Source organism: Mobula hypostoma, chromosome 5 (assembly GCF_963921235.1).
Source record: "Mobula hypostoma chromosome 5, sMobHyp1.1, whole genome shotgun sequence".
In the NCBI taxonomy this organism is placed as follows: domain Eukaryota; kingdom Metazoa; phylum Chordata; class Chondrichthyes; order Myliobatiformes; family Myliobatidae; genus Mobula; species Mobula hypostoma.
In genome coordinates this window covers 82,622,332-82,638,117 of record NC_086101.1, presented here as the reverse complement: position 1 = coordinate 82,638,117, position 15,786 = coordinate 82,622,332, and positions in this window count along the sequence as shown.

Sequence of the window (15,786 nt, the reverse complement as noted above, 5' to 3'; positions counted from 1 at the left end):
TTATTTCTGAAAGCATCTGCACTTTACATAATTTCTTTTACACGTGCCTGAGACTTTTGCATAATCCTGTAGATATGATGAATAGTTGTTAATAGTACAAGATAGGCTGCGCTGCTTAAGGGGAAAATCCTGCGCTTGCAGTCCTCATACAGTCATGTTGAACGGAGAAATGGAGAAGAACACAAGCTCCATGGCTTTCAGACATTAGATGTGTGCACTTTGGTGGAGGAGGTGGGTGAATGGAGGGATGCCTTGTATCAGTAAGGCCCGGTGGCCCCTCAAGTCAAGAGACGATGGGAGTAGATCATCAAGTATTAAGAACTGGATATAATGGTAATCAAATTTAACAACTAACATTTCAAGTCAGGTTCAGAGAGTGCATCTCAGTCTGACAGACACATTCTCCATAATCCTCTTGAACAGTGAACATGAACTCAAGACTCATAACCACATCTCAAACTTTTTGTACATTGCCAACATTTCAACCACAGAACTCATTGACGCAGAGCAATTGCATAGAATTCTAACACATTATCCTTTCACTTATAGGACAAGCTGATGCACAACCAGGTACAACAAGAGATAATTGGGGACAGAAAAACATGCATGTATGTTTTAACTCTTTGAAGTAAGTCCTTCTGGCCATGATGGGATTTTTTTTTTGCTGTGATCTTACAGATGAAAATTCCAAAAAAGAAAGGGTTCTCACAATTCTTTCTTCTCACACCCTCCCTCACCCTCTTCTGACTGACAAACTGCTAGAATATGTGCACACCTCTCTCAAGAAGACAGTAGCCTTGTTGAAGATGCATCATTACTGAATTTTACAGTCCCATTCTACAGATCAGATACTGTCACTTGGGACAGTTTAGGGGATTATACAAAGGAAGCATCTGCACATAAGAAGACACTGGACAGAAATGACAAACAAAAATATTAATATCATTCCTTATTAAAGCAACAGAATTGTTCAGGAGGATTATCTTGGGTTTGAACAAGCTTTTGCTTTGCCATAATTGGATGACATTGATGATCATGGTCCTGTGATCATGATTGTGTTTGACAAATTTTCTATGGAAATGGTTTGCCATTGGCTTCTTTGGGGCAGTGTCTTTACAAGACGGGTGACCCCAGCCATTATCAATACTCTTTAGAGATTGTCTACCTGGCATCAGTGGGGTATTGCGATATGCACCAAGTGCTCATATGACCATCCATCATGTGCTCCCATGGCTTAGCATGACTCTGATCGGTGGGGGGTTGGGGTTGATAAACAGGTGCAACACTTTGCCCAAGGATGACCTGCAGGCCAGGGAAGGCACTTTACACCTCCTTGGATAGAGATATATCTCCACCCACACCACACAGTTTCTCTACACTAAGAACTATTACAGGAAAGCAGCATCCATATCAAGAACCCTCAGCATCCAGGCTATTCTGTCCTTTCTCTGTTGCCATCAGGAAATGGTACAGAAGCGTCAGGACCAGCACCATCTGGTTCAGGAACAGTTATTATCTGTCAATCATCAGGGCCTTGAACTAGTGGGGATAACTTCACTCAACTTCACTTGCCCCACCACTGAACTGTTCCCACAACCTATCGGCTCACTTCAAGGACTCTTAATCTCATATTCTTGATATTTATTTACTATTATTGTTTTTTTCTCAGCTCAAGCTAGCAAACTTAAAGTATAGGTACAGTATAGTGAAGCACACTAATTTGCTAGGAACTTTTGGACTATTCTAATAGTGTTTAATATTGTGGCTTTTTGAAGATTTACATAAATGTTGCTGTGTAAGTCTAATTGTTTAATGCTATTGTGTAGTGATTTTGGGATGGTACCAGTTGTAGATATTACTATTAGGGAAATGTATACCTTGTTCATGTTCCACAGTCTTTCAATTTCCTCTTTTTATTCAGCTTATTTCTGATGTTTTCGCTTGTTGATTTCTCTATGTTATGTGTGTTTGAATATTATATATTAAGTAAGTTGTTCTTAGCTGTTTATTCTGTAGTATTGTATCTGGATGATAATTATGGATTGTCTTATCTGTGATATTGGATTGATCATAACATAATTTGTTGGACTCTAACTCTACAGCTGGACCAGACTTGTATTTATAGTAAGGTATGGTGTCTTTTATGATTTTTGTACTTTAAAGCAAGATTTTGGTGAATGATGTTTGCTACTTGATTGTGCCTGTGTAAGCAATCAGATAAAGTTAAACTGTTGCAGGATCCTGAAATGTCTTGGATTGTTTCTGGATTCTCTTGGCATTTTCTGCATTTATTGCCTTGAATTTTTTGCTCTTTTATTATGTATTTTCGATTTTTTTCTGTTAATTATTTGGTCCTGTATTGCCAGAGGAACTCCCCTGTTACTGGGAAAAGGTCTCTAATTCAGAGGCAGGCGTTCGATGATTCCTTGTCAACATCTATTCTGCTCAGATCATTGGGATGTCTTCCATGGTGGTTCATGCTCTTCCATTGGTTAACTTTTTCTTCAAGAGTGATAATTTCTTCATTTTTCTGGGTTTTGCTTTCATTTAAGTTTAGAGCGATGTACTTGTTACCAGATTTGCATATGTTCGATTGGAGTACTGAATTCTGGTTTCATTGATGAAAGTATATCCTTAGAAGTTTTATCTAAAAGTGTTATAAATTTTTTTATGTCCATTGTTCTTTTTCCTCCTCCTTTCCTAGGTTAATCTAAGTGTGTTCAAATGTGCATAGTGTTCTCAAAAATTTGTCATTTCAGTTCTTATCTTTTTTTGTAACTTTTGCAGACCGGACAAAGATATTATACCAAAAGAATACTTTAATATAGGTATGGTGAAAGTGATTATTGCCTGTGTTATATTTTTACTATTCAGCTCTGTTTGGCAGATTTTCTTAAGCCTTGAAGTAAATTCTGTCAGAAGTTTTCCCTTTATCACACTATAATCTATTTTCATTACTTGTTGATGTCCCAGATACTTACGCGTTTCATATTAATCCATCGGTTGTATTGTATCCTGCTGCTCTGTTTTATATCCTACTAGCTCTATTGTGCTTTTCTTTATATTTAATGCTCTGCACTTATGGAGTCCAAAGTTTATGTTTATATCTTTAGAAAATAGTCCTACTATTTGAATTAAGTGCTTCAGCTTTACTGATGAAGGAGCATATAATTTCAAATTGTCCGTCATAGAAGGTGTGTCAAAGTATAATTCATTTGGTTGTCTCTAATTTGATACCCTGCTTGTCTCTGAGGCACTAAATTAGACAGCATGTTTAAAGCAAGTCAAAACCATTCTGGGCTTAGAGAGTTGCCTGGAAGATGTCTTGGTTTATTTTGATAACAGTGGTTATTACTATTATTTTTTTTTACTTTTTAGACTTATATATTGTTTTTCTTTGTCTTGTTGGTTGCAGTCTTTCACTGATTCTGCTGTGTTTCTTTTATTTACCATGAATGCCTGCAAAAATAAATCTCAGGGTTGTATATGGTGACATACTGTATACTGCATGTACTTTGACAATAAATTTACTTTGAACTTTGAACTTTGATTATACCTTATCATTCAATACCATCATCCCCTTCTACTAATCAATAAATCGCAAAACCTGGGCTGTGCAATTGCATACTGGACTTTCTAATTGGGAGACCAGAGTTAATGCAGATTAATAATAATATCTCCTCCTCACTGAGTCCAACATGTGCACCTCAGGGATGTGTGCCTAGCCCTCTGCTCTACTCTCACTGTACTTATGACTGTATGCCAAGCACCGTTCAAACACAATCTAAATTTGTTGATGACACCACTGTTGTGGATGGTATTTCAGGTGACAACAAGGAGGCATGCAGGTGCCAGATAGATCAGCTGGATGAGTGGTGTCACCACAACAACTTTGCATTCAACATCAGAAAAACCAAGGATATTTATGGATTTTAGAAAGGGGAAGCTGAGAGAGTACATACTAGTCTTCACTAATGGATCAGCAGTGGAAAATAAGAGCTGTCTCAAGTTCCTGGGTGTCAATATCTCAGAGGATCTATCTGGTATCCAACATATTGAGGCAGTCACAAAATAGAAGGCATGTCAGCAGCTATCATTCTTTAGGAATTTGAGATGATGTTGCATGTCACAAAAGAAGAGCACATTTCTACAGATGTATATTGGACATTATTTTGACTGGGTGCACCACCACCTGGAATTGAGATTCCAACGCATAGGATTGAATGAGGCTGCACAGGATTGTATACTCAGCCAGTTCCATTGTGGCCACAAGCCTCCCCACTATCGAGGACATCTTCAAAAGTTGGGATCATTAAGGACCCCATCACCCTTTTCACATGCCCTTTTCTCATGCCCTTTTCTCATTTCTATCATTAGAGAGGTGGTACAGGAGTTGTCATACGTACCAGTTTATAACCGCACTATAAACTCCAACAGTCCTTCCAGGTGAGGCAACACTTCACCTGCTAGCCTGTTGGGGTCAGCTTCTGTATCTGGTGCTCCTGGTGTGACCTCCTGTTTATCCATGAGACCCGACGTAGATTGGGAGATTGCTTCGTCGAGCACCTTCACCATAAAAAACGTGATTTCCACGGTGGCCAGCCATTTCAATTCTACTTCCCATTCCCATTTCAACATGTCAGTCCATGGCTTCCTCTGCTGCCACATGAGGCCACACTCAGGTAATTGCCTCCCTCCTCTTCTTCACCATTCCCATTCTTGTTTCCTTCTCATATCTTCTCTTATCTGCCCATCACCTCCCTCTGGTGCTCCTCCCACTTTCCTTTCTTCCATGATTTTCTGTCCTCTTCTATCGGATCCCTCTTTCTCCAACCCTTTATCTCTTCCACCAATCAATATCCCAGCTCTTTACTTCACCCCCTCTCCTTTCCCAGTTTCATCTATCGCCTGCCACCATGTACTTCTTCTTCTCCTCCCCCACCACCTTCTCATTCTGACTTCTTCCCGTTTCCTTTCCAGTCCTATGAAAGCTCCAAGCCCGAAACCTTGACTGTTTATTCCTATCCATAGATGTTGCCTGACCTGCTGATCACCTCCAGCACATTGTGTGATATTGCTATAGATTTCCAGCATCTGCATCTGCAGAATCTTTTGTGTCTGTAAGTTCACCTACCTTGTTTTATATGTTGCCCGCATTCAAATATAATACCTTCTATCCTGTATTCATAACCTCTCTTCTGAAACGTGACTCCTTGTTCTTGAAGTAAAATTCTTGTGCCTTTCTAAACTATTTTTTTTATCTTGGAAATTTTAGGAATGTCTCCTGCACTCTCCTTCCCTTTTACTTTACCTATATACTGGTGTTTCCCATCCTTTTTTAGTCCAATGCCCCCCTGAGGCACCTTCATATTTGTCAATGCCCCTCTTGTAACATAATATACCTTCCGGCACCCCTATTATGTAAAAACATGTTTATCATATGCTAAAATGGGAAAAATAATGCTGCTTTAAATTTTCATTTGTCTTTAAACTTAGCTTATGCAGTATCTGAGCACTGTACAGCCACTTTGATATCAATGTTATCCTTGAGCTTGATGGTTTTTAGCAAGAATTGAGATATCTGATTCAAGTTGAGATAGCAAAGGCCTCAAGTACCCATGCATAACAATGTCCAAGCAGTTTCTGTTTTTTGTGAGTATGTATTTGACTGCACTGAAACCTCTTTCAACAAGGTAGTAGGACGGAAATGCAAAGAAGAGCAGTTTGGCTTTTCTTCAAAGACGATGAAGTTTCATAGGACAGTGTAACTACATAGCACAAAATCAGAAATTTTTGAAACACATTTTTGCTGCTTCATCATACTGAATTTCGATAATTTCGATAATAAACAGAAAGCTCTCTTGCTGTTCTTCCACCTGCAAAGAAATGGGTTCATTACCCATCCCAGAATTTCCAGATTGTTTAAATCCTTGAATCAATTCTGAAAATTATTCTTCAGTGACTGCAAATGTAAGCAGTACTCTTGCAAATCACTATCTGTGAAACAGAGTGCCATACTTTCCATGCAGGGAAACTGTGGGAACATTCTTCTCCCAATGTTTTGCTTATATATTTCAAATTTTCCAATAAATTGGACACAACACTTTTTGCCTGGATTAAATTGAAACTCTCACTCTTCAGTTTCATATTTATGACGATTTTGTCATACAGGTTGGCTAGGTATGCCACATCTCTGTGTAGAAGTTCAATCTTGCTTCCCAAGCTTTTGTCAACTTTGAGAAAAAATTCAACCACAATATCAAAAAGATCAAAGAAACACTTTAAGCAGCAGCCTTTTGACAGCCAATGCACTTCAATGTGAAGAAGCAAGTGTTCAAAATCTTTATCATTATCTTGGCATAACGGGTGAAATATTCTGCTATTTAATGGATGCGGTTTAATTTGGTTGATGGCAAATATCACAAAAGTTATACTTGAAAAAAGTCACTGTCTGAGGTTTTTAGCTGCAAGATGTTTACGATGAGTTACTCAATGGATTGCAAGCAGACTGGAATTTCTTTTTTCATAAATGCCACCAAACCAGCATGGCGACCTGTCATATATAGTTCATCAATAATGCAAGCTATAAAGTTATTACTGAAAGGAACTGATTTTAAAATATTGGTACCAATTTTGAGAACAGTGGTGAGCACTTCTGATAGAACAGGCATTATTAATCTTTCACCAATTGTATGAGACTTTCCACACTTTGCTATCATTTTGGAAAGAAGCAATGAGAAGCAATGAGACCAATATCAAAGTCAATTTTAGCTTTCTTGGCAAATGACTGGAGTATGCAACACTTTTCAAATGCTTCTTTCATTTTCTGGAATGGAATAATGCCATAAAAAGCCTTTTCAGGGTGTCTGTTATGGAAGTGTTCCTGCAATCTTGATGGCTCACGGCTTCATTAGACAGTACAGTATTACAAATAAGACACATGGGGGGGGGGTCACTGGTCAGACAGGAACAGAATAAAACCACACTCCAGTTATGTCCTATTGTATTGATGTACATCCTGTAGTTTCTGTTTCTTAGCAGGATTAGAATTCAAGGCTTCACCACCTTCAGACTCAGAGAGATTGTGCTGTATGTATTTATCCATCATTAATGGAGCTAAATTAAAATAAAAAATTAACACAAACTGGGAATGCCTATCAGATGTTGACGATGACAGTGAGTTGATACAGATGGAATGATGGTAGCAGCACACAAAGGAATAATGAGGTAAAGTTGAATACAATCACAACAGCAAAATTATATTGATAGGGATTCAGTTTGGAGTCTTAATGTTAGCCAGGATAGAACCGATGTTCGGCAGTCTACCTTTATACTATTCCAGTTAACGCATTTGACTAATGACATAAGATCTCAATCCCCAAAAATGGTTCATCACCGCACATATGAAGCATGATCGCTTTGAACACCTCTAGAGGAATCCTTGGGGTTGGCAGGTTCACTGATTGGTTCTGGCCAGCACTGTATCATTGTGCGACCTGTTTTCCGTAGATCTGCAGAGAAAGTTGAGAGGGTGTACTTGACTTACCAACTGTTAAATTGCATGAACTTGTTCTGTGCTGCGGGTCAAGAGGAACTGTTTGGCATCCTGGTTGCTAGTTTATGCATCCCTAATAATGTCTGTTTGGTTGGTAAGGTCTGATGAGATTGCAGAGTTTCAGATGTGTTGTCACGATGAGTGCTCACCGTCTGCCGAGATCTGGTCCTTCCCGTGTTCCAGTACCTCATCCATTTTTTTTTGGAAACTCCTGCTGTACTAACAGTCGATCAGGTCTCAAGCCTCAAGGTTGGGTACTGCTTCCAGCAGCACATGAACTTGAATGCCACCCGATGACTTTGATTTCCCCTAACACCCCCTTAGGATGTGTAACCACACCATTGGGAGAGCAGTACTGCTCCTGTTGGGAATCGTTGATCTATACTTTTCCAATCTGTTGAAACCAGCCCTATTATTTAGTTTAAAGCCCTATCCATAGCCTTAGTGAGGCAATTTTTCAGGACTCTGGTCCTCAAGGGCTTATGTAAAACTTGCCCCATTGAAACTGGTGCCTTTTTTCCCCTGTATTGGTGCCAATTTCCCACAAATTCAAATCCACTTCTCCCTCGCCAATCTTCAAGACAAACCTTTACGTCTCTAATCTTATTGACCCTGTGCCAATATACTACTCAGGTAGCCATCAGAAATTATTATCTCTTTGGTTATGCTTTTTAATTTAGTCCCTAGTTGTTGAAATACTCACAGCAGAAGTTCTTTCATGTTCTTTCAATCTCTTTCTCCAGCTGCAGGGTAGCAATTTTCATGGATAACTTTCATCTTGTTTTTGCACTGATTTTTTAATTAGAGCAACATTATAAATATTTGATTGATATGTATTACCACTGGATGTGAGAATAGGTAACAAAACACAATAGTTATTGCTTCTGAATATGAAAAGAATCATGGTCATTCATATAAGAAGAGTCAGCCAAAAGAACATTGCAGTCAGCTTGTACTGTTACTTAAATACAATGTAATTGTGCATTGATTTGCATTGTAATTTCAATTAAAGATGAATAACTATCGTTAGAAATAGCATTGTTCATTGCTGTATTTGGTACTACTTTGATGGGTTTAAATAGCAGCAGAGGCACCCAGATGCATACATGATAATAACGGAAGAACTCAAGCTCACTATTGAGAAATCAAAGTCTAGTTCATTGTCTTATGCACATATACAAGTACACACACATGCAATGAAAATCTGTCAACAGCATCACAGGCACATGGCATCACATATGCAGCATTCAGAAAAAAAAACTAATAAATTATACACTTTTTATTAGTATAAAGTGAAGAATCCAGGATTCAGAATGGTCATCTTTTCGTTACGTTTTTATTTGGTATTCTCAATTGCAGCGCTTTCAATCCACATGGGATGTTATGTTGAAGTAGTTTAAGATATTGGTAAGGACTAATTTGGAGTACTGTGTGCGGTTTTGGTCATCTACCTACAGAAAGTTATCAATAAGATTGAAAGAATGCAGAGAAAATTTACAAGGATGTTTCCTGGGATTTGAGGACACGAGTTATAGGCAAGACTGAATAGGTTAAGATTTTACTCCCTGGAGTGCAGAAGAATGAGGGGAGATTTGGCAGAGGTATACAAAATTATGAGTGGCATATATAGGGTAAATGTAAGTAGGCTTTTTCCATTGAGGTTGGGTGAGACTAGAACTAGAGGTCATGGGTGAAGGGAGGAAGGGGAAGTTTTCAAGGGAAACATGAGGAGGAACTTCTTCATTCAGAGGGTGATGAGAGTTTGGAACAAACTGCTAGCAGAAGTGGTGGATGCGGGTTTGATTTCAACATTTAGGAGAAATTTGGATAGGTACGTTAATGGAAGAGGTGTTGAAGTCTAAGTTGCAGGTCAATGGGACTAGGCAGATTAATAGTTTGGCATGAATAAGATGGGCCAAAGGGGCTGTTTCTGTGCTCTAGTATTCTATGACTCTATCCAGTTAGTAGTTAGTTTTGCAGACTGCCTAACACTTGTATCTCTTCATAACTTGTCCAACAAGTGTCAGAGTCTGTTTCAGGTCTGTTTTGGGGCACAGTCTAATTAGTCACAATGTTGGGTTTAATTTGTGTCATAATTTTGCCAAGGGAAATTCTTAGATGGATTTTACCCTCTGACTGATTTCCTTTCAAGCTCAAGAATTGAATTATATCACACAATTTTAATGATTATTTTATGCTTCTTATAAAAGACCTAAATATTGCTGTAAAGCAATAAACTGAGAAATTTGGAAGGATTACTTTAGGAAAGGATAGCAAAAATCTTAAAAGAGTTACAGTGATCCACAAGACCCTAGGCAGGAGAAAGCACATGAACATTAATAGGCTGTAATTATCAAGTTAAAGAGCAGCTAAACCTCAATTATGACCATGGGGGTGCTGAAATGTCACTTAGCATTATAGCCACTGGGGCTCCCGTTAATATGAAATTTTAAAATCACTTAATTCCATTTTATCAGCCCTACTTAACTCCAAGTGAGGGGTTAAGTTGTGGTGAAGTTAAAAAGAATGGAAAGGGAAATAATTAAATAATGAAGCCAAGTTGCTCAATCTGTGCGCAGAGATTGTTTTTCTTGGTTGATGATTGTCATGGTGGACAGAGATAGAAAAGGATTGCCTTTATCATAGAACATAGAACAGTACAGTGCACGACAGACCCTTCAGCTCACAGTGCTCTGCCGACCTTTTAACCTACTCCAAGATCAGTCTAACCCTTTACTCCCCATAGTCCTCTATTTTTCTTTCATCCATGTGCTTATCTAAGAGTCTCTTAAATGTCCCTGAAGTACCTGACTCCACCACCACCTGTGACAGCATGCTCCTTCCACCCACCACTCTCTAAGTAAAAAAAACTACCTCTGCCATACCGCTATACCAGGAGTTCCCAACCTTTTTTTTATGCCAAAGACCCCAATCGTTAACTGAGGGGTCTGTGGTCCCCACATTGGGAACCCCTACCCTATACTTTCCTCTAGTTACCTTAAAATTATGACGTCTTGTATTATCCATATCTGCCCTGGGTACAGATCTCTGGCTGTCCACTCTATCTATGCCTCTTATAATCATGTACACTTCTTTCAAATTATCTCTCATCTTCTTTTACTCCAAAAAGAGAAAACCCTAACTCACTCAACCTATACTCATTTGACATGCTCTCTAATCCAGACAGCAGCCTGGTAAATCTCCTCTGCATGTACTAATGTGGGGTTTCCAAACTTTTTTTTATGCCATGGACCCCTACCAGTAACTGAGGGGTCAGAGGACCCCAGATTGGGAACCCATGCTCTAAAGCTTCCACACCCTTCCTATAATGAGGTGATCAGAATTGGACACAATACTCCAAGTGTACCTAACTGGCGCTTGATGGAGCTGCAACATTACCTTGTAGCTCTTGAATTCAGTCCACCAATTATTGAAGGACAACACACCATTCACCTTCTTAATGACCCTATCAACCTGCATGTCAATTTTGAGGGATCTACGGACAAGGACCCCAAGATCCCACCGTTCCTCCACCTTGTGAAGAATCCTACCTTTAATCCTTTATTCTGCTTTTAGTCTCCACCTTCCAGGGTTCACTTCACACTTCACTGGAATGAACGCCATCTGTCAATCTGCCCAGCTCTGCATCATATCAATGTTCTGTTATAACCTATGACAGCCTCTTACACTTTTCACACCACCAACAACCTTTGTGTCATCTTCAGACCTACTAACCCACTCTTCCACTTCCTCATGCTAATCATTTATAACATCACAAAGCGCAGGAGTCCCAGAACAGAGTCCTGTATAACACTACTGATTACCGATCTCCAGGCAGTATATGCTCCATCTACTACCACCCTCTCCTTTCAATGGGCAAACCAATTCTGAATTCATGCAGACAAGTTTCTCTGGATCCTACGCCTCCTGACTTTCTGAATGAGCCTTCCGTGCGAGCTTTGTCAAACGCCTTACTAAAATCCTTTACCAATTTGTTCGGTCACCTCCTTAAATAATGCAATCAGGCTTGTGTGGTATGACCTGCCCTGACAAAGCCGTCCTCACTATCTCTAATCAGCCTATGCTTCCTGAATGCTCATAAATCCTGACTCTAATAACATTTCCTACCCTCCATTCTTCTGATAGAGCAATATCTCAAGTCGAGTATGATGTTCTCTTCAGGGGTTGTCTGTTGTTGGGTCCTCAGGTGGCTGATCTGGGTCCACATACTCTTGTTCAGAGTGGACAAGAGTAAGTGGTGGCAGTGGTTAGTAATTGGGTCTTTTGGTTGTTCAGTTTCACCTTTCATAGCTGCTGCTTGTTCTCTGCAGCTTAGCAGTGGTTCTTCTCATGTAGCACAGCTCCCTCTTGAACAGATTTCTTTTAGGTGTATCTACTGAGTGCCAAATCTTCCCAGTTTTTAGATGTAAAATAAAACTTCAGCAAACAGGTTATTGGCGAAGGTAATGTAGAGGTGTAATCATTAAGTTCTTTATTTCCTTCCTTTCATTATGTAATCATTTAGTTAAGATTGGTGTTGTGTATGATTGGAAATCTGGCATCCACTATAAAGTGATGCCCTGGTTCACAAAATATTTGGCATTTTAATAATGACATAGAACAAAAAAAATGTTAATCCTCAGCATGTCAGGCAGCAGCAAGTGAATAGTTCAAATCACTGACACTTATTCTCAGCTGATATAGTAATAATCTAAAACAAAAGGTTCGTCCATCATCATCGACGAAGACCTCGACACCATTAGTACTTTTTACGAGGTCGAGTTGCGAGCTCAACACTCAACCCAGCACAGATGGAAAGCGTGCCCGGGAGCAGCCCGACTGGATTCGAACTCAGGAACCTTTGCTCCGGAGTCCGGCGCTGATGTCGCTGCGCCACCAGCTGGCTGTTGGTGCCGAGACTAGCGCCTGATTTGGATTTAAGTGGGGGAGAGTTGCGCAGTGTCAGCCTCACTCTCTCTTCCCAATTCCCATCTGGATCCAGTGGCAAGACAGAGTCTAGATGGCTGGAGATGGGACTAGGCACAGTGGATGACCAGGACATCTTCTGTGTCTTGTCATGCTCTACACGTTCCACGACGCTTGCAGAGACCACCTTCTTGACCGTTGGACCTTCCATTGATCTCGTCCGCTCAATCCGCCGGAGTCTGTCTTCACATGCTGGGATAGACAACTCCCTATCTCACTGAGGGTTTGAGGCCCGTCGGCTACCCTCACCTCGTTTAGCCAGCTTGTCGAAGCCGTTGCCCGGAGTGTGGCCGCTGTTGCATGCAAACAGCTACGGGGAGCCACAGGTGAGAGCTGAGTGCCAATCGGGGACCAAAGGTGGACAAACCGCCCTGAAAAGGATGCAACATGTTCCCCCACCAGAAGTGCTACCCCTCCCTGACACCTCATACACTGCAATCTAAAACAAAATGATAGAGTAATTCACTGGGCCAATCAGTGTCTGTGAAGGAAATGTACAACTGGTATTTCAGATCGAGATGCTTCATCAGGACTGAAAGAGTAGATGGGACAAACCCACAGAAAGAGCTGAGAAGAAGGGGTGAAGGTAGAGTTTTTAGATGTAACCTATTCTGAAAATATGTAGCGTTGTAGGTGCAATCTTCTGGTACTGCACTTGTGGCCAGTGAGGACGCAAACATCATCACCAAAGGCACCACAAACTCCGAATTTGTCTGGAGTACATCCTTTCTGGCCTGACAGGATGATGAGGAAATCAGTAGATCTTAAAAAAATTATTTCATATTGCAATTTGATTTGATAGAGGTATGCAAAATTATAAGGGTTATAGATAAAGTAAAGCAGGATTTTCCACAAAGGTTGGATGGGACTACAACTAGTGGTCCAGGGTTAAGGGTGAAAGGTGAAATGTTTAAGGGGAACGTGGGGGAAACTTCCTGACTAAGATGATTGTGAGCATATGGAATGAGCAACCACTGCAAGTGGTGCATGCAAACTCAATTTCAACGTTTAAGAGGAGTTTGAATAGGTACATGGAAGGTAGGGATATAGAGAGCTATGTTCCCAGTGCAGGTTGGTGAAAGTAGGCAGCTTAAATGGTTTGGCATGGTCTAGATGGGCTGAAGGGCCTAATTTTGTTCTGTACTTTTCTATGACTATGCCTCCGTATCATGATATACAGTATCTGGTGTAACGTTCTCTAAGCCATTTTGGACTTTTAAAATATTTCTTGAAGTTGCAAACTAAAATCAATCAAACCTGCATTCAAATGTATTCTTTTCAGCCCTGAGATTTAATGTTAATTCAGTTAATGGGTCTAGCAGTATAGCTAAGACAGAAATGTTTAAGAATGTTGTGTTTATCTATATAAATGGTTGCCCTATTATAGGAAGGATGCTGGGGCCTTGGAAAAGATGCTGCCTGGATTTGAGGACATGTTCTATAATGAGAGGTTGGACAGACTTAGGTTGTTTTCTCCGGTGTGGCAGAGGCTGAGGAGAGATCAGATAGAAATTTATAAGATTATGAGAGGTATAGATAGAATCAACAGACAGTGTGCTGCTGGATTCTGTGCTGGGTTGGAGGCTGCCCCTTCCATTTGGTGCTGCTCCCCAGTGTTCGCTCCATATAAGACAAGATGGATTGCGTTTGTCTGCAGATGCACTGCGCGATATGAGAAACTGCTGCGGGCAGTTCTTGCCGAAATATGGCTCCAGGACAACATCCACGCATCATCAATATACAGGCCATGGCACTCAATGACCTGGGCAACAATTTTTTATATTTGTTTTTCATAACTATATTTTCTGCTATCAGATTTATACATGCAGTATGGTGTGTGTGATTGTTGGTACTGTATCTTCCACTTTGACGGCAGAAGAACGCTATTTTGTTTGGCTATATTCATGTATGTCAGGGGTCCCCAACCTTTTTTGCACCACGGACTGGTTTAATATTGACAATATTCTTGTGGACCGGCTGACTGGGGTGGGGGGGAGGGGTGTTCAAGTAAGGTTAAACTCACCACGAAATATCTTTTACAGTTAGGGTTGCCAACTTTCTCACTCCCAAATAAGGGACAAAAGTAGCAGTCAAATACGGGACAGTGTTTACCCCAAGAAAGACTACCTTGACCATGAAGCCTTGCGTGGGCACCTGTGTGCGTATGCGCGTATGTGCCGATTTTTTTCCACAAATTGATTTTGACTTAATCTTCCCGACTACACTGTACATACATTATTTCTACTTTATATAGGCTGTGTATTTATCATATCATTCCTGCTTTTGCCATATGTTAGTGTTATTTTAGGTTCTATGTGTTATTTGGAATGATTTGGTAGGTTATTTTTTGGGTCTGGGAACACTCAAAAAATTTTCCCATATAAATTAATGGTAATTGTTTCTTCGCTTTACGCCATTTTGGCATGAAAGGTTTCATAGGAATGCTTTACATTAGCGGGGGAAATACCAGACAAGGGCAGTCCCGTATGGGACAAACCAATTTAGCCCAATAAACGGGATATCCTGGCAATATGGGACAGTTGGCAACCCTATGTTCAAGTTCAACAGTGCGTGACAGGGAATGAGGAAAGGTGCAGCTGACCCATATCGTCTCCTCACGGCCCGGTAGCACATGCTTTGTGGCCCAGTACTGGTCTGCGACCCGGTGGTTGGGGACCGCTGATGCATGTGGCTTAGTGACAATTTAACTCAAACTTGAACTAGCACTATCTTTTTCCCGGGGCTGAAATGTCCAATACCAAAGGGTATGAATTTAAAATGAGAGGGGGTAATTTTAAAGGAGATGTGAGGGGTAAGTTTTTTACACAGAGAGCGTTGGGTGCCTGGAATGCACTGCCTGGGGTGGTCATAGAGGCAGATGCAATAAGGACCACTAAGAGGTGTTGAGATAAGCACATATATGTGAGGAAAATGGAGGGATATGGACATTGTGTAGGCAGAAAAGATTAGTTAAGTTAGCCATTTGAGTACTAATTTAATTGGTTTGGCCAATTTGTGTGCCAAAAGGCCTGTTCCTGTGCTGTACTGTTCTATGTTCTAAGTTGTAAGTTCTAAATCTGGTTGTCTCTTAACTGTCCTCTGTAATGATCTCGAAAGGTACTGAAGTGACTCATAATTTTCTATTTAAAATGAGAATTTATCAGTGTTCTTTCACGTTTCGGAAGGCCTGAAAGTAATAAGGATACAGGAAGTTCTCTAGGTTGTGTACTTCAGTATTTCTAGAC